At 37.2% G+C, this 17656-nt stretch overlaps 1 long non-coding RNA gene across 1 annotated transcript in view; it reads right to left on the bottom strand.

Annotated features, from left to right (window-relative positions):
- The window catches only part of LOC131424734 (uncharacterized), a 61059-nt gene extending 57251 nt beyond the window's left edge, over window positions 1-3808 (bottom strand). Inside the window, exon 1 of the long non-coding RNA XR_009228202.1 lies at window positions 2853-3808. This is a non-coding gene — a long non-coding RNA (uncharacterized LOC131424734). The remainder of the gene's footprint in view (window positions 1-2852) is intronic.
- Window positions 3809-17656: the final 13848 nt, after the last annotated feature.

Below are 17656 nucleotides of genomic sequence, written 5' to 3'. Positions count from 1 at the left end.
AAAAACTTTCCCTGAATCCCAACTGGATCAAGTTCTCTCCTACAGATTTTCTTCTGAGCACATATCAGTTTTCAATTACTCATTGTATGTCCATTAGACTTTTCTGCAACCTCTATTAACTTACAGGTTAACTGAGCCTACATGGATCTATTCTTCTTATGCCCAGTACTCGGCACAGATGGTGGCACACAGTAAAAACTCAAAATATGAGTGAATACAATGTGCCTAGAATCAAGCTGAGCACTTTACCTAATCTTATCCATCCTCGCAAAAAAATCTGAGAGTCGTGCCCTATTATGTTCCCCACTTTGCCAGGGAAGAAGCTGAAGAGCAGAAATATAATAACTTGCTAAGGTTCACATACCTGGTGAGTGACAGCACTGAGGCTGAAGTCTGAAATCTTTCCACTATCCTACATGATCATTTTCTATGATCTGGGTACAGTCTGAATGTGTTTCTTAAAGTTTCATGTGTTAGAATCTTGGTGCCCAGTTTGACAATACTGAAAGTATGGAACCTTATTTAAGAGATGGAGCCTAGTACAAGGTAAATAGGTCAAAGCGGCGCACCCTCCTCTGAAGGGATCAATGCTGCTTTCATAGGGTGAGTCAGTTCTCTCAACAGTGAGTTGTTAGGAAAAGAAAAAGCCTATCCCCTGAACTCTCATTTCCTGTGACTGCCTACTTCCTCTCCCATGTGATTCAACCATGATGCTGTCCGCCATTTTATGATGTAGCCAGAAGGCCCTCATGAGGGCTGAACCATTGGGGTTGCCTAATCTTGCACTTTAAGCCACCAGACTTGTGAACTAATCAAACCTCTTTTCTCTATACATCATTCAGCCCCAGGTGTTCCATTATAGCAACAGAAAACAGACTAACACACTATTATATATTTCAATAAGTACATTCAGGTAGAGTTCTTCACATGTTACTGAAAAATAAAGTGAAATCACTATAAAACTAGCAAGCATTTGCAAAGTTTTATCACATGTGAAGCTTGCTAAAAATGGAAGGAAGTGCAATATCAGGATCATATTTGAAATTCTCTTTATACTTCTGTGGTAAGAAAAAAATTGGCAATTCAGAAAACGGACTTTGCACTAAGTGCTTTAGAAAAAGCTCAACAAATTCTGTACACATTGAACTTTTGCAATATGATAATTTTAAAAAGAAGTCATTTTAGGTTTTTTGAAAAAAAATCACTAAATATCTCTGTAAATACATGAATAAATTACCTTTCACACACTTTTACTTCTCTTGGAAAATTTTTCAAAAATTTCATCATCCAGGTAATTTTACTTGTAAATGGATATATATATATATATATATATATATATATATATGTATATATATATATAATGGATATAATGGATATATATATATATATATATATATAATGTAGAGTTTTTATTTTCATTTCGGTTGACTTTTTCAATCTTTTATCTTCTGTCTATATGGATCAGTCATTACTCTCATTCCAAGGGACTCCATTTTTACAACCTAATCAATATTTTTTAATGTATTATTTTTACTCACATAATTCTACTTAATTCTATCCTCTACATTCACACTTATACTTTATAGGAACAACTTTTTCTGGTCATTGCCTTACAGGACTAAGTTCATGTTAGTTGTTCTTTTCTGCACCCTGCTTTTCTCCCTCAAATCCTCCTAGAATTTCTTCCAACTCTACCAGGATCACTTTAATTCATTCTTTTAAAAGGACTGCAGAGAAACTCAAAACTACATTTAGATTTAATCTCACCCCAACTAGAATGGCAGTCATCAAGAACACTACTAATAATAAATGCTGAGAGAAATGATATGGGGAAGAAGGAGCACTTACACTGTTGAGGTAACCATAACCAACACAACCACTGTGGAAATCAGTATGGAGTTTCCTCAAAAGACCAGGCATGGAACCACTATATGGCCCAGCTATACCGCTTTCAGTATTTATCATAAATAATTAAAGTCGCATACTATAGCAATACACCCATGCTTATAGCAGCACAATACACAATTGCAAAACATTAAACCAGCTTAGGTGTCCATCAACTGATGAATGGACTTCTCAAAATATGGAATATATACATAATGGAGCCTTACTTGGCCATAAAGAAGGATGAAATTATGTTATTTGCAGGAAAATGGATGGACCTTGAGAGAATTATGTTAAGCAAAATAAGCCAAACTTAGAAAGTCAAGAGTCGTGTGTTTTCTGTAATATGTCGCAGCTAGAGAAGAAAAAGAAAATGAAAAAAAAAAAACACTTGGTGGGGAGAATCTCATGAAAATAGAAAGAAGACCAGTGGAATAGAGGAAGGGAAACTGGGGTAGTGAGGGTGGAATAGTAAGGGGAGGTTCTAGGGAATAAAACTGACCAAACTATATTATTAAATTGTGTGCATGTGCAAATATGTAATGATGAATTCCACTCTTAGGTAAAATTATAATTCACCAACAAAAGAATATTAATTTTAAAAAAAAGAAGCCAAAAAGGAAATTCTTACAAAAATTTAAAATTAAAAAAATCTGCTAATTTGAAAATAAAATAAAAGGGCTGCATAGTATTCCATGGTCTGCACACATTGTACAATGTATTCATTCCCACTCTGTGAACTGGAAATGTTCTCTCCCTATGGACCACTAGAGAGCAGCATCAAGTTAAGCAGAGTCTAGACGGGACATGCATATTGAAGACATACGTGTTATTAAACTCACTCTTTATCCTCACTGGTCTGATTAAGGTTTTGTTCATTCTCCTGCAGAGATGCTCCCAACTTATCTCTAAACCTGTGCTCAGGAGGGGACCCAGAACTCTCAGACTTTCTCCAGACAGTTCCTTACCTGCCATTCATTCCAGCACCAGCGGGATAATAACAGGCTCTCCAGAGTTTCCTTTTCAGGTTCTCCACAATTGATCACAGACACAGAGGGGAAAGTTGCAGCAGAAATATTATGACCTTCACAACCAACAAGAACAGCCCCAGGACAGGTGTGGTGGTGCATTCCTGTAAGCCCTGCAGTTCAGGAAGCTGAGGCGGGAGGATTGCAAGTTCAAAGCCAGCCTCAGCAACATAGCAAGGCCCTGAACAACTTAGCTAACTTAGAAAGACCCTGTCTCTAAATAAAAAACATTAAAAAGGGCTGGGGATGTGCCTCAGAGGTTAATCACTCCTGGGTTCAATCCCCAGTACCCAAAAAAAAAAAAAAGCGCCCGTATCTCTGCTGTCACTGCTATTACAGTTTTACAACTCATAAAGAACAACATCAAAAAAAAAATCCAATAAATAGGCTGATAATCGACATACATTACCTCATTTGATACAGCAGTCCTGGGACATAAGCATAATTTTTATTCCATTATACAGATGATGCATGTGGTATAGACAAGACACATACACAGATGCAGACTCTTAAGAGATACCGTGAATTGTTTTTCCCTTGCACCATTTATTGAGCCAGTCGCTATGTGGCCCTCCTGTATCTCCACCTTCAACTCCTGGCACTACCCAATCCAATCCAAACTCAATCCAAATTTCCTATGGGTTTCTAAAGGCCAAAGAGTCCCTATGATTTTGCATTTCCTATTAATCCTGTCCTGTGTGCCTTTCTTCCCTTCCAAGGAGAATCACCCTGACCCCAACTAATGCTTTACCTGGGAGGCAAACTCCCTTCAGGAAGTCAGTTTACACATTGCGCTGTCTGCCAGCAAAGAAGGGGAAAAGCTGCTTACTTATCGATCTCCTCTATCAGGAAGAAAGTTCTAAGCTGAATCCTATTGTTCATAGTAGCCCTGCACCTGGCACTGTGGTTGGCACGAAGCAGAGATTTAATATGAATGCATGAGCTCTAAGGGGTCTCTGAAAGAACCAGAGTCAAGCCCAATTCTTGGCAGGAGAAAGTAAGTAAATAAAAGCCAACAGATTTGGGTTGGTCCTTTCAGAGAGCATTTCTGTGACAAATTCATTTACCAAGCCAATCAGTAGCAAATAAAGAGCCCCTGGCTTTTGTTCTGCAGCCAACCCTGCAGTGCTGGTTTGCCTGTGGATCTGGATGGTGAGAATTGAAGGAGAGAGTGTGTTGGGCTCTTCACATAGGACTAGCCTCAGCTATTAGTCACGGCTGAGATTAAGCTCCACTCTTTATGAAAGTGGAAATACTCCAGGATCCAGAATTATATAGCCACTGATAGAGGGCATAAAAAAGAGAGAAAATTCACCTGTCATCAAACAAAAAAAATTTATGGTAAAAGTGGATATTCTTTAGAAACACACGCAGAGATTGTTTGACTTTGTTGGGTTTGGGGATCATTCATTTCCTCTTGCAAAAGTCGTGTCAGTCCTCCTGGAAAGAGAAATGAAAACCCAGCAAGGAGAAAGTCCTGGGGTCACAATTACTGATGTTCTTTCTCCTGTAGTGTTTTCTTACTGTGAACTCCAGATACTGCTAATGAGAATGTCCAATTATTACATCTATTGACCAGAGCAGTGTTCTTTGCTGCCCAATAACACAACATTCTCTGGCAGCTCTCTAATGAGAGACTGGGTTATTATGGGATTCTTTGCCAAGGAATATAGTTGAAGGGTTATAACCTAAGTTGAACTTGCGGCTCTAAATGCATATATTAGGGCGATCCTGACAGGAGCTTTGGAGAGACTGTCCCCTCTCTCATAGAAGTTGGCATTCTATTTTGCAAGCGGGGGTGTGTTTCAAGCCTAATCAAATAGATTTTGTATATGTAGAAACACCTATAAAGCATTTTTTTAAATTTTCATGCCCTCAAATTCTAAGTGCATTTTTAATATTACAGAATCAAGTTTGGATGGGAGCTCACAACAATATCTGCAGGAATAACTGTACTTATCTGATTCCCAGAAACAAACCACTCATCCTTTCATAGAAATATCTCAAGGAGAACGCCTAGCACCAGTGCATCCTGCTATCTCTTGGCACAATTTGTTTCCTCAAGCCTGAAATACCATTGTCTCCATTTCCTCCACGGCTCAAGTGGGAGCTCAGTTTTTCCATTGCTTTCATTTCCTCTGCTGCTCAAGTAGGAGCTACGTTATTTTCCATTGTCTGTGGCGTCAGTGTAGGCTTTTAGATTTTACACACTGATGCCCTGTGCCACTCCATTTTGCACAGAGAATTCCATCTGCCTGGACACCTTCTCCTTAGCTATGATTTTCCCTTTTTGACAGTAATTTCCACACCCAAGGTCCTTTGTGAAGAGCTTCCTCATCTTCATGTCCCATCATTTCTCAATCAAAGATATTAATCACTAGTTTCTCAATGCTGCCTCTAATGCACCTAAGACTGTTATTAGAACTGTGGTCTTTAGACCAGCAGCATTGCTTGGGAGAGCACTAAAAATGAGCATTCATAACCCTACTCCTGACCTACTTGAAACATTATATAAAGATCTAGTATCTGGGTTTTAATAAATTTGCTTATATTTGAGAAGCACTACTCTACAAAAGTTTAATCTCAGATAACCTTTGACAATTGTGGATTTAACTCTCTTAACAGACCAGATGGATCTTGATAAACAATTATCATTTTACTGATCAAAATTGGAACAGAATTCTGTGGAGGTCACTGAGTAAAAAAGAATCTGTGTAACAGCCCGGATTCTATATTTTGCTGAGATTGTTGCTCTTCATTCTTGATTACAGACTTATTTGTGGGAGGAGGGGGAATTGTACAGCAAATTTGAAAAAACACAGATAAATCCCTTGAGAATGTCTAAGATCCATGCTTTTGCATTTTCTACATTATTTGGGAGTTATTCCTTTGCTTGTTAGTCTCATATTAGCCAGAAAGTCTTGGCCCATCTCTCACCCATCCCAGTGTCAAGTGCAGGCCCTGATACATAGTGACAGTTTAATATATTAACTGAAAAAATGCATAAATGGATGTCTATAATAGAGCATTTTTTCTGAAAGCTCACTGCTTATTTTAGACACCACAGCCATCAAACTTAATCTGGGTTTGGTCTCTGAAAATACTTTTGGCAGAAAATACTTTTCTCAAAGCATGGTCCATGGACCAACCAACTACATCAGCCTCATCCAGTATATACATGTATAGATAGATCCATAGATGATAGATATACAGACAGATAGATAGATACCTGTACAGATTCCTAGACCTACCCTATAATATTGAATCCCAATCTCCAGTTTGTGGGATTCTGAAATCCCAGGTGATTCTTCTAAAAACAAAATTAAAGAACCATTGGGTTGTGTGGTTACCCCCCAATTGGGGCACTCTAAATTTTGTCATTAACCACAAAATTTTTTTTAAAAATGTCCCCCACCAGAATACTCACTATCTAAATTCAGTAAGGGAGGAATTCTAAGGAGATGAGAATAAAAACAAGATCTCATGGAGGGTCTCATTATACAAAGATTCCAGTCTCATGAGTTTCATTGCATGTTTGGATTGTGATCTGTACATTTGTCAATTTTTTAAATTTATTTATTTATTCTAATTTGTTATACATGACAGCAGAATGCATTTCAATTTACAGTACACATGTAGAGCACAATTTTTCATGTCTCTGGTTGTACACAAAGTAAAGTCACACCATTCGTGTCTTCATACATATACTTAGGGTAATGATGTTCATCTCATTCCACCATCTTTCCTTCCCCCATACCCACTTCCTTCCCCACCATCCCCTTTGCCCTACCTAGCTAAAGGTCCTTTATTCCTCCCCTGCTCCTCCCCATCCCCATTATGGACCAGCATCCTCATATCAGAGACAACATTCAGCATTTGTTTTTGAGGGGGATTGGCTAACTTCACTTAGCATTATATTCCCCAACTCCATCCACTTCCTGAAAATGCCATGATTTTATTCTCTTTTACTGCTGAGTAATATTCCATTGTGTATATATACCACATTTTCTTTAGCCATTCATTTACTCGAGGGCATGTAGGTTGGTTCCACAATTTATCTATTGTTAATTGTGCTGCTATAAACATTGATGTGGCTGTGTCCCTATAGTATGCTGTTTTTTAAGTCCTTTGGGTATAGACTGAGGAGAGGTACAGCTGGGTCAAGTGGTGGTTCCATTCCCAATTTTCCAAGAAATCTCCATACTGCTTTCCATATTGGCTACACCAATTTGCAGTCCCACCAGCAGTGTGTGAGTGTGCCTTTTCCCCACATCCTCGCCAACACTTATTGTTGTTTGTATTCTTAATAGCTGCCATTCTGACTGGAGTGAAATGAAATCTGAGTTTTGATTTGCATTTCTCTAATTGCTAGCGATGATGAACATTTTTTTTTCATATATTTGTTGATTGATTGTATATCATCTTCTGAGAAGTATCTGTTCAGTTCCTTAGCCCATTTATTGAGTGGGTTATTTGGTTTTTTGGTGTTAATATTTTTGAGTTCTTTATATATCCTAGAGATTAGTGCTCTTTATAATGTGTGTGTGGTAAAAATTTGCTCCCATTCTGTAGGCTCTCTATTCACTTCACTGATTATTTCTTTTGCTGAGAAGAAACTATTGAGTTAGAGTTCATCCCACTTATTGATTCTTGATTTTATTTCTTGCACTATAGGAGTCTTATTAAGAAAATCAGGGCCTAATTCAACATGATGAAGACTTTGGTCTACTTTTTCTTCTATTAGGTGCAGGGTCTCTGGTTTAATTCCTAGGTCCTTGATCCACTTTGAGTTGAGTTTTGTGCATGGTGAGAGACAGGGCCTTAATTTCATTTTGCTGCATATAGATTTCCAGTTTTCCCAGCATCATTTGTTGAGGAGGCTATATTTTCTCCAGTATTTGTTTTTGGTGCCTTTGTTTAATATGAGATAATTGTATTTATGTGAGTTTGTCTGTGTGTCTCTATTCTGTACTATTGGTCTACAAGTCTTTTTTGGTGCCAATACCATGCTGTTTTGTTATTATTGCTCTGTTATATGGTTTAAGGTCTAGTATAGTGATACCACCTGCTTCACTCTTCTTGCTAAGGATTGCTTTGGTTATTCTGGGTCTGGCTATCCTGCTACTTTGCTGAATGAATTTCATGACTGCTTTTTCTGTTTCTTTGAGGAATGTCATTGGGATTTTGATTGAAATTGCATTAAATCTGTATAATGCTTGTGGTAGTATGGTCATTTTGACAATATTAATCCTGCCTATCCAAGAACAAAGGAGATCTTTCCATCTTCTAAGGTCTTCTTTAATTTCTTTATTTAGCATTCTGTAGTTTTCACTGTACAGTTCTTTCACTTCTTTTGTTGATTCCCAAGTATTTTTTTTTGAGGCTATTGTAAATGAGGTAGTTTTCCTAGGTTCTTTTTCAGAGGATTTGTACAAAAATTCCTTTGATGTATGGGTGTTGATTTTATATCCTGCTACTTTGCCAAATTCATTTATTAGTCCTAAACATTTTCTGATGGAATTTTTTGGATCCTCGAGGTATGGAATCATGTCATCAGCAAATAGTGCTAATTTGAGTTCTTCTTTTCCTATCCATACACCATCTATTTTATTTCATCTATCTAGTTGCTCTGGTTAGTGTTTCAAGAACTATGTTTAATTGAAGTGGTGAAAGAGGGCATCCCTGTCTTGTTCCAGTTTTTAGAGGGAATATTTTCAATTTTTCTCCATTTAGAATGATGTTGGCCTGGGGCTTAGCATAGATAGCTTTTACAATGTTAAGAAATGTTCTTCTAATCCCTAATTTTTCTAGTATTTTGAATATGAAGGGTTCTGTATTTTGTTAAATGCTTTTTCTGCATCTATTGAGATGATCATATTATTCTTATTTTTAAGTCTATTGATGTGATGAATCACATTTATTGATTTCCATATGGTGAACCAAACTTGCATCCCTGGGATGAACCCCAGTTAATCATGGTGCACTATCTTTTTGACATGTATTTGAATTTTATTTGCCAGAATTTTATTGAGATTTTTTTTGCCTCCATGTTCATTAGAGATATTGGTCTGAAGTTTTTTTCTTTGATGTATCTTTGTCTGCTTTTGGAATCAGGGTGATATTGGCTTCATAGAATGAGTTTGGAAGTGTTCTCTCTTTTTCTATTTCATGAAATAACTTGAGGAGTATTGGTATTAGTTTTTCTTTGAAGGTCTTGAAGAACTCAGCTGTGTATCCATCTGGTCCTGGGCTTTTCTTAATTGGTAGGCTTCTGAGGCATCTTCTGTTTCATTGCTTAAATTTGATGTGTTTAACTTGTGTATATCATCCTGATTCAGTCTAGGCAAATCATATCTAGAAATTTGTCAATGCCTTTAATATTTTCTATTTTATTGGAGTGCAAATTTTTAAAATAATTTCTGATTATCTTCTGTATTTCTGTAGTGTCCATCATGATATTTCTTCTTTCATCACAGATGTTAGTAATTTGAGTTTTCTCTCTCCTTCTCTTCATTAACATGGCTAAGAGTTTATCAATTTTATTTATTTTTTCAAAGAACAAACTTTTTGTTTTTCAATTTTTTCAATTGTTTTTTTTTGTTGTTGTTGTTGTTGTTTGTTTCAACATCATTGATTTCAGCTCTGATTTTAATTATTTCCTGTCTCCTACTGCTTTTGATGTTAATTTGTTCTTCTTTTTCTAGGGCTTTGCAATGTAATGTTAGGTCATTTATTTGTTGACTTTTTCTTCTTTTAAGGAATGAGCTTCATGCAATGAACTTTCCTCTTACTACTGCCTTCATAGTGTCCCAGAGATTTTGCTATGTTGTATCAGTGTTCTCATTTACCTCTAAGAATGTTTTAATCTCCTCTTTGATGTCTTTTGCAACCCATTGTTCATTCAATAGCATATTATTTAGTCCCCAGGTGTTGGAGTAGCTTCTATTTTTTATCTTATCATTGACTTCTAATTTCATTCCATTATGATCTGATAGAATGCAGGGTATTATCTCTACTTTTTTTGTATTTGCTGAGAGTTGCTTTGTGCCATAATATATGGTCTATTTTAGAGAAGAATCCATGTGCTGCTGAGAAGAAAGTGTATTCACTTGTTGATGGATGAAATATTCTATATATGTTAGTTAAGTCTAAGTTATTGATTGTATTATTGGGTTCTATAGTTTCTTTGTTCAGCTTTTGTTTGGATGATCTATCCAATGATGAAAGAGGTGTGTTAAATCACCCAGAATTATTGTTTTGTGGCCAATTTGACTCTTGAAATTGAGAAGAGTTTTTTTGATGAACATAGATGCTCCATTGTTTGGCGCATATATATTTATAATTGTTATATCTTGCTGATTTGTGTTTCTCTTAAGCAGTATGAAATATCCTTCTTTATCCTTTGATTAACTTTGGCTTGAAGTCTACTTTATTTGATATAAAGCTGGAAACCCCTGCTTATTTCCGCAGTCCATATGAACAGTATATTTTTTCCCCAACCTTTCACCTTCAGTCTGTGGATGACTTTTTGTATGAGAGAAGTCTCTTGAAGGTAGCATGTTGTTGGATCTTTTTTTTAATCCAACATGCCAGTCTGTATCTTTTGATTGATGAATTTAGGCCATTAACATTCAGAGTTATTATTGAAACATGATTTGTATTCCTAGTCATTTTTGTTTATATTTGGTATTTATCTTGACTTGGTTTCTCTTTTGATTCCTTTTTACTTTTGTGTAATACCTCCCCTTGCTGATTTTCATTGTTGTTTTTTATTTCCTCCTCATAGAATATTTTGCCTAGGTTGTTCTGTACTGCAGGCTTTCTAGTTGTAAATTCTTTTAACTTTTGTTTATCATGGAAGGTTTTTATTTTGTCATCCAATCTAAAGCTTAATTTTTCTGGATAAAAGATTCTTGGTTGGCATCCATTTTCTTTCAGAGCTTGGTATTTGTTATACCAGGATCTTCTAACTTTCAGGATCTGGGTTGAAAAACCTGAAGATATCCTATTGGTTTCCCCCTATGTATAATCTGATTCATTTCTCTTGTGGCTTCTAAAATTCTCTCCTTATTCTGTATGCTAGGCATTTTCATTATAATGTGCCTTGGTGTGGATCTATTGTGATTTTGTACATTTGGTGTCCTGTAAGCCTCCTGTATTTGATTTTTCAATTCATTCTTCATGTTTGCAAAATTCTCTGATATTATTTCATTGACTAGATTGTTCATTCCTTTGGTTTGTAACTTTATGCCTTCCTCTATCCCAATAATTCTTAAATTTGGTCTTTTTATGCTATCCCATAATTCTTGAAAGTTCTGCTCATGGTTTCTTGCCATCTTCACTGTGTGGTCAAAATTCTTTTCAAGATTTTATATTTTGTCTTTATTGCCTGAGCTCCTGTCTCCCAAGTGGTCTAATCTGTTGGTGGTGCTTTGTATTGAGTTTTTAATTTGGTTTATTGTTTCTTTCATTTTGAGGAATTCTGTTTGGCTTTTTTTCCCCCAGAATCTCTATCTCCTTATTGGCATGATCTTTTTCTCCTGTATTTGCTTATGTAGCTCTTTATTGAAATGATATTTTGCTGCCTGTATTTTCTCTATCATCCTTTAATTCACAGAACATTTTAATCATGTACATCCTGAACTCCTTCCTTATAATTTCTTCTGTTGTGCTGACCATGGATTCTAATCATGTAGTATCTTGATTTGTTTGGAGTGCTTTCTTCCCTCATTTTTTCATATTGCTCATTGTCTTTCCTTCTAGAACTGTGGATCCAAGGTGTTACAGTTTTTACCCTATAGGCTTATAGTGTCCCTGAAGAGCTCCAATACCTCACCTTTAAGGGGGAGAACAATACTAACAGATCCCAATCTAAACAATATACAACCTTAAACCAAGTAGCTGCTATTAAGATGTTTATGGTTTTGTCACAATATCCAGAAATGGTGAGTTCAATTATTATCTACAATATTTAACAGTAGGTTTGCAAAAGGGTCTACAGTTTCTGATAGTAGACAAAGAACAAAGGGTGAGGTGTAGCATGAGATGTTGAGGAGGTAGGAGGTAAGAATATAGAGTCATTAGATCTTAGAAAGCATGAAAAAAGAAATCTAAAGAAGTTGGCTAGTAGCAGGAGAAGGAGAGAAAGGGATTTGGGGGAGACAAGTAAATAGGAAGATAATCGAGAGAGTACCAAAAAACAAACATAAATATTAAGAAAAATTAAAAATGTAAAAATAGGAGATAAAAAATATATACATAACACAATTGTAATATACTATTCAGACATCCCAGTCTTCAGTACCTTAATTCATGAAAAGTACTTGGTTTCACAAATGTTGGGAATATGAAGGCAGGAGAAGAGAGAGAGAAAAGAGGGGGAAAAATCTCGAAGGAAGATACAAGGATTGTTTTGGTTGGAGATCAGTATCTTTCCTGCTTCCCTTCTCATACAATAGGTGAGGTTGTCTGTTGTTTGCTGGTATCTCCACCTTCAGGATGGTGAATATTATTAGGGTGGGAGGGTTGGTCTTGGGGGCAGAGCTCCTGGGGGTGGGAATAGCACTTGCTGGTCCTCAATGAGAGACTGCACTCCAAGGATCTCCTTTCAGCCCGATGGTGATATGATATGGGCACCTGTTCTTATCTCTTTGTATTGCCTGTCTCTGATTTATTCTCTAAACTGTATCTCACTCACCCCCTCCCTATCTACTTACCAGTCAGGAAACTTTCTCTCCAGAGGTCTTGTGGGCTGTGCACCTGTCACAGAGAGCTGTTTTGTATTGGGCAGTTCAGGACCAGGTTTTGCAAGCTACAGACCAGCAATATAGCCACAAGCACTGTGCCAGGTTAGCAGCTGCCAGGGATTGGGGGGAGTTGGAGATATTGATATTGCTTCTAAGCTCCAGCCAGTTGAGGATTGCCCCAACTAAAGATGGTTACAAAGATGTCCCAAGATGAAGATCGCTTTCAGCGATGGGGTGTCAGGTCAGATGGGGACAGGTGATGGCAGTAGGCAGCGTGTTCAGAAATGCAGCTCTGTGGCATGAGCCATTATGGCTGGCAGCTATATCCAGACCCTGTGGGGTGTTCCCAGGTGCAGGCTACCACATGTAGGGGATTATAGCGGTGGTCGCAGTGTCCCAAGATGGAGGCAATCAGGGGAGCCCCACGTTGGTAGATGGGGGTCCACATGGGAGTGGGGGCTGGAGGTCCTACACATGGGCAGCGACAGGGTGTTCTGCATGGGAGCAGCCGCCAGGATTCCTGCACAGGTACTGATGCCAGTGTTCCTGCTGTGGCACCTGGAGATCCTGCATGGGTGAGTGGCCAGGAGTCCTGTGCTGATGTTGAGGCTTGGAGACCTGCACAGGCACAGCAGCTGTGATTCCTGCATGGGAACAGCTGTCAGGGGTCCTCTAATCACTCACAGAGAAACAGTATTCCCACTACTTGAATCCCAGGTCCTGGAATAACACAGAACACAACCTCCCTCTAGCCCGCCATCTTGGATCCTCCCCTTTGTCAATTTTTGTTTGGGGAAGTGGGAAAGGAGTTTAAGAAATTTCTTTTGTTAAGCTACTCTTATATAAGAAACCAGTGAAACATACTCCTAGGAATTCAAACCAAGGGAAGGAAATCGAGTAGAGAATATAGAATAGTTCATTTTTTTTTTTTTGCGGGGGGCGGGGGGGGTCTAAGCATAGAGTTATATATTCTTTCTAAGTCTCTTGCCTTTGTCTCTTTTCTGATGCTAATTAGACAATGCCACAGAATGGATAAGCAGACAATAGGTTTGTTTGACCCATGATTACAGTATAAAGTTGAGGGGCCACATCTGACTCTAGCCTTCTTGCTGGCAGAATCCTGAGAAGGTGCAGGATATCACTTGTTGAGAAACAGAGTGCACACAAAAGACCTGGCAAAACTGGCTTTTATAGCAGACCCACTGTCACGATGCCCAATTAACCCGCTAATCTAGTAATTACATGATAATCCTTTAACCCATTAATCCATGCATGGGGGCAGAACCAGAATTACCTCTAAAAGACACACATGGTCCCTCCCCTTTACGTCTCATAATAATAATTAAAGTTCCAGATGAGTTTCAGAGAGGACAAACAATACTCAAACCACAGCACCCTCTCTCTCAAAAGGCCCAGTAGACACCAATTTACCATTGTATGACTTCAAGGAGTCAAAAATTCATCTGTTATCTGAGAAGTAAGACATACCAATATGATCATGAAGGTGTGCAGGATTTTAACTTCCCTAAATCATCCCATAAAAACAGCCAGAGCCAATATTATCAATATGATCATGACCAAGATGATCATGAAGGTGTGCAGGATTTTAACTTCACTAAATCACCCCATAAAAACAGCCAGAGCCAAACCAAAAGCCATAGGCAAACCCTATAACAAAACCAGGTAGTATGTTATCTTCATGAAGCCCAGAAGAGGAGTGAGTTGGAACAAATCAGCAAGCCCCATGTAGTATCAACATCTACCCATTCAGGAGGAAGTGGACAGGAACAAAGATCTGAGAATGAGATAACTGCAAAATATATTGGCTAGAAAACATGGTCAGTCAGTTTGCAGACAGCAGCAGAATTAGAAGGACTTTTTTTTTTAACTAAGTATAAAGGGATGACAATAAGTTTTCAAGAGGCTGACTCAACCTGAGTCTTAGGAACTGTGAAACCAAATCTGCCCAAGTGCCCCTCCAGGAAAAAGCTCTATGTTATGAAGAAACTTCTGAGAATAGAACCCAAATTGACCAATCAAGAGAAAAGAAAGAGAAGGCCCAGATCAGTAACAAAACCAGACGCTCTCCAAAAGTATGAGTCCATATTTTTGAACAAAAATGATAAAACTACAAAGAGAGGTGACTGTACAGCCACACAAAAACTGTTATCCTGACCTATCTCTTTCTCCTGAGAATGAAGGAAAACAAATTTAAATAAAAAAATGAGCAACAGGAAAATATCGTAGTTGAATTCTAGACAATGTTTTTCTAAGAAAATAAAGAATGAGGCACAGGAAAACATCCCAACAGATAATGAGAGCACTGCAGGGTAATAATGGACATAGAACAAGAGAAAACTGTAACATGATACTTTTTAAATAAACTAATGAAAATTTTTAATGGTGAATTATATGAAAGAATAACATACCTCAAATGTGAGGTAAGTTAAAGACAAAATCAGGAGTTGTTTTAGAAAATAATTTCAATATATAATATAAATCATTCCACAAAAGAAAATATACAAATGGTTAATAAAGAATGTAAAAAGGTGCTCAATATCTCTAGTCATCGGAGAGAGACAATTAAACCACAGTATGTTGTCACTACATGCCCTTAGGATGGCTGAAATTAAAAGGATGGATGACAAGGTTTTGCAAGAATGCGGAGCAAGGGGGCATCTTATACAATACTAGTGGAGATGAAAGATGATACAGCTGCATTAGAAAGGTTTCCAAAAATTTCTAGGATAGGCAATAATATTTCTACCTATGACACAACAATTGGGATGTTTTCCCAGAAATGAGTGTCCTCACAAAATTTTGTTTAAGAATGTCTATCATGGCTATAATTCGTAAGAGCCAAAACCTAAAAATGGCACAAATGTCTATTAAGAGAAAGAAAGAAATTGTGACATATTTTATGAGTTTATGGTATACTATGTATGAGTAGACTTATCTCAAAAAATATTATATTCAGTGAAAGAAGTCAGACACAAGAGCATATACATTTATGACTCTACGGATTTGATGTTCAAGAACAGGCAAAACCAATCTATGGCAACAGAAACCAGAATAATGGTAACCTGTTTTGGAGACAAGGATATTTACTAAAAAGAGGCATGAAGGAAATTTCTGGAATGATGGAAATATTCTATATCTCGATCATCATGATGGTCACACACATGTGTTGGGTATATGTACACATGTGTATATATGTACACATGTGTTGAGGATTATTAGTCCATTTCCTACAGCTAACAACATAATGATATACACTGAGTAAGTTTAAAGAAAAGAGATTTTGACTCATGTTTATGGCCGAGGGTCAAGAGGTCTTGTGATGGCCTTCTCAGTGTTCCTGAGGCAGCATAGGGTCTCACGTGATGGGCAGCAGGGGACATATGTGTATACGTATGCCTCCTGGCCTCTCTCTCTTTTCTTACAAAGGCACTCATATTTGAGTAATCATAGGGCTCCCAAAGTCCCAATTGTAAGCATCCCAGTTGGATTAAGTTTCTACCCTCTGAATATCTCACAATGTGAATTAAGCTCCAACATGAATTTTGGAGGGACAAACTATATTCAAGCCACAGCAGGAATCCACCGCTCCCAGGTCTGATGATTTACCTGACTCAGAATACAGTAATACTCAGGGCTATGATTTGCTATAGAACAACAAAAAGATGCAAAGTAAAATCAGCAAAGAGAAAGGTGCATAGGGCCAAGTTTCATGTAAACCAGGTACAAGATTCCAAGCATCCTCTTGCAGTGAAGCCCTACAGGATATTAATTCTTGCAGCAAAAAAATAGTAAAAACACATAATTTTCTATGTTCACATATGAATACATAACCAGTGTAACTTCAAATCATGTACAACCACAAGAATGAAAAATTATACTTCATATATGCATAATATGTTAAAATACACTTTACTTTCATATTTATATAAAAAGAATAAATTTTAAAAGAAAATAGTAAAAATATGTATGAAGAGTTCTCTCCTAGGGCAATTCCTTGGAGGAGACTTAATGCCAAGGTTTTTTTGTTTTTTAAATTTTTTTTTAGTTATCAATGGACCTTTATTTTATTTATTTATATGTGGTGCTGAGAATTGAACCCAGTGCCTCACACATGCTAGGCAAGTGCTCTACCACTGAGCCACAATTCAAGCCCATTGCCAGGGTTTTTATTGGAAACCAATCAAGTAGTTGGTGCCTCTTCCCAGCATGTACCAAAATTTCAGCCTCTCAGAAGGAAAGAAAGTGCTCAGAATAAACCACATTATTCACATAAACACAAAACCAGTCATTCTTATAAAAGAATACTGGGAACCCTCATGGAATTCAAGTTCCTGGATACAGGCCAACGGTCAATCTTGAAAGGTCTTTCTAAGGACAGCAGTCATGATACCATGTTAACTCTTTTCTGTATAATATGTAAAACTTCACCAAGCTGTACACTAGATATCGGTATTTTCTGCACCTAGATTATGTAACAATTTTAAAATTTTTAAATATATAATATGAATGAAGGCTCCATACATTCTTTTCTGTGAACAGGTTGTGATAAGTAGTTAAACAAGAAAATCATAACAACTCTGGAAATCTACAAAAAAGAGTAAAAGGGTTCTACTTTTCACAACTTAGGATTCAACCTTCTCAGGGGCATAGTGGATCCTGTTTCTAGGTAGCATAACATAATAGAAAGAACACGAACTTTGCCATCAGGCCAAACTGATCAATCACGTTCTTAGCTGAGTGATAATACTCAATATATTTTACTTTTTTGCGCTTCAGTCTATTATCAGATAAAATAAAAGTGGTAATATCTACTACTGAAATGTTGTAAAGTTTAGATATAATATGACATGTAGTAGGTACTCCAAAAACGACAAGCTCCTTTCTAAAGGAGAGAAAAATCCCAGGAGAAAAGATAAGACACACAAATAAAAAATAACTAGATGAAAGGAAATACGCCTCTAATCCCCGTGGCTCAGG

This window comes from Marmota monax, unplaced genomic scaffold, assembly GCF_021218885.2.
Source record: "Marmota monax isolate L192 unplaced genomic scaffold, Marmota_monax_Labrador192_F-V1.1 WCK01_AAM20220418_F8-fsc00059, whole genome shotgun sequence".
Taxonomy (NCBI): Eukaryota; Metazoa; Chordata; class Mammalia; order Rodentia; family Sciuridae; genus Marmota; species Marmota monax.
This window is presented reverse-complemented; position numbering and strand designations above follow the sequence as displayed.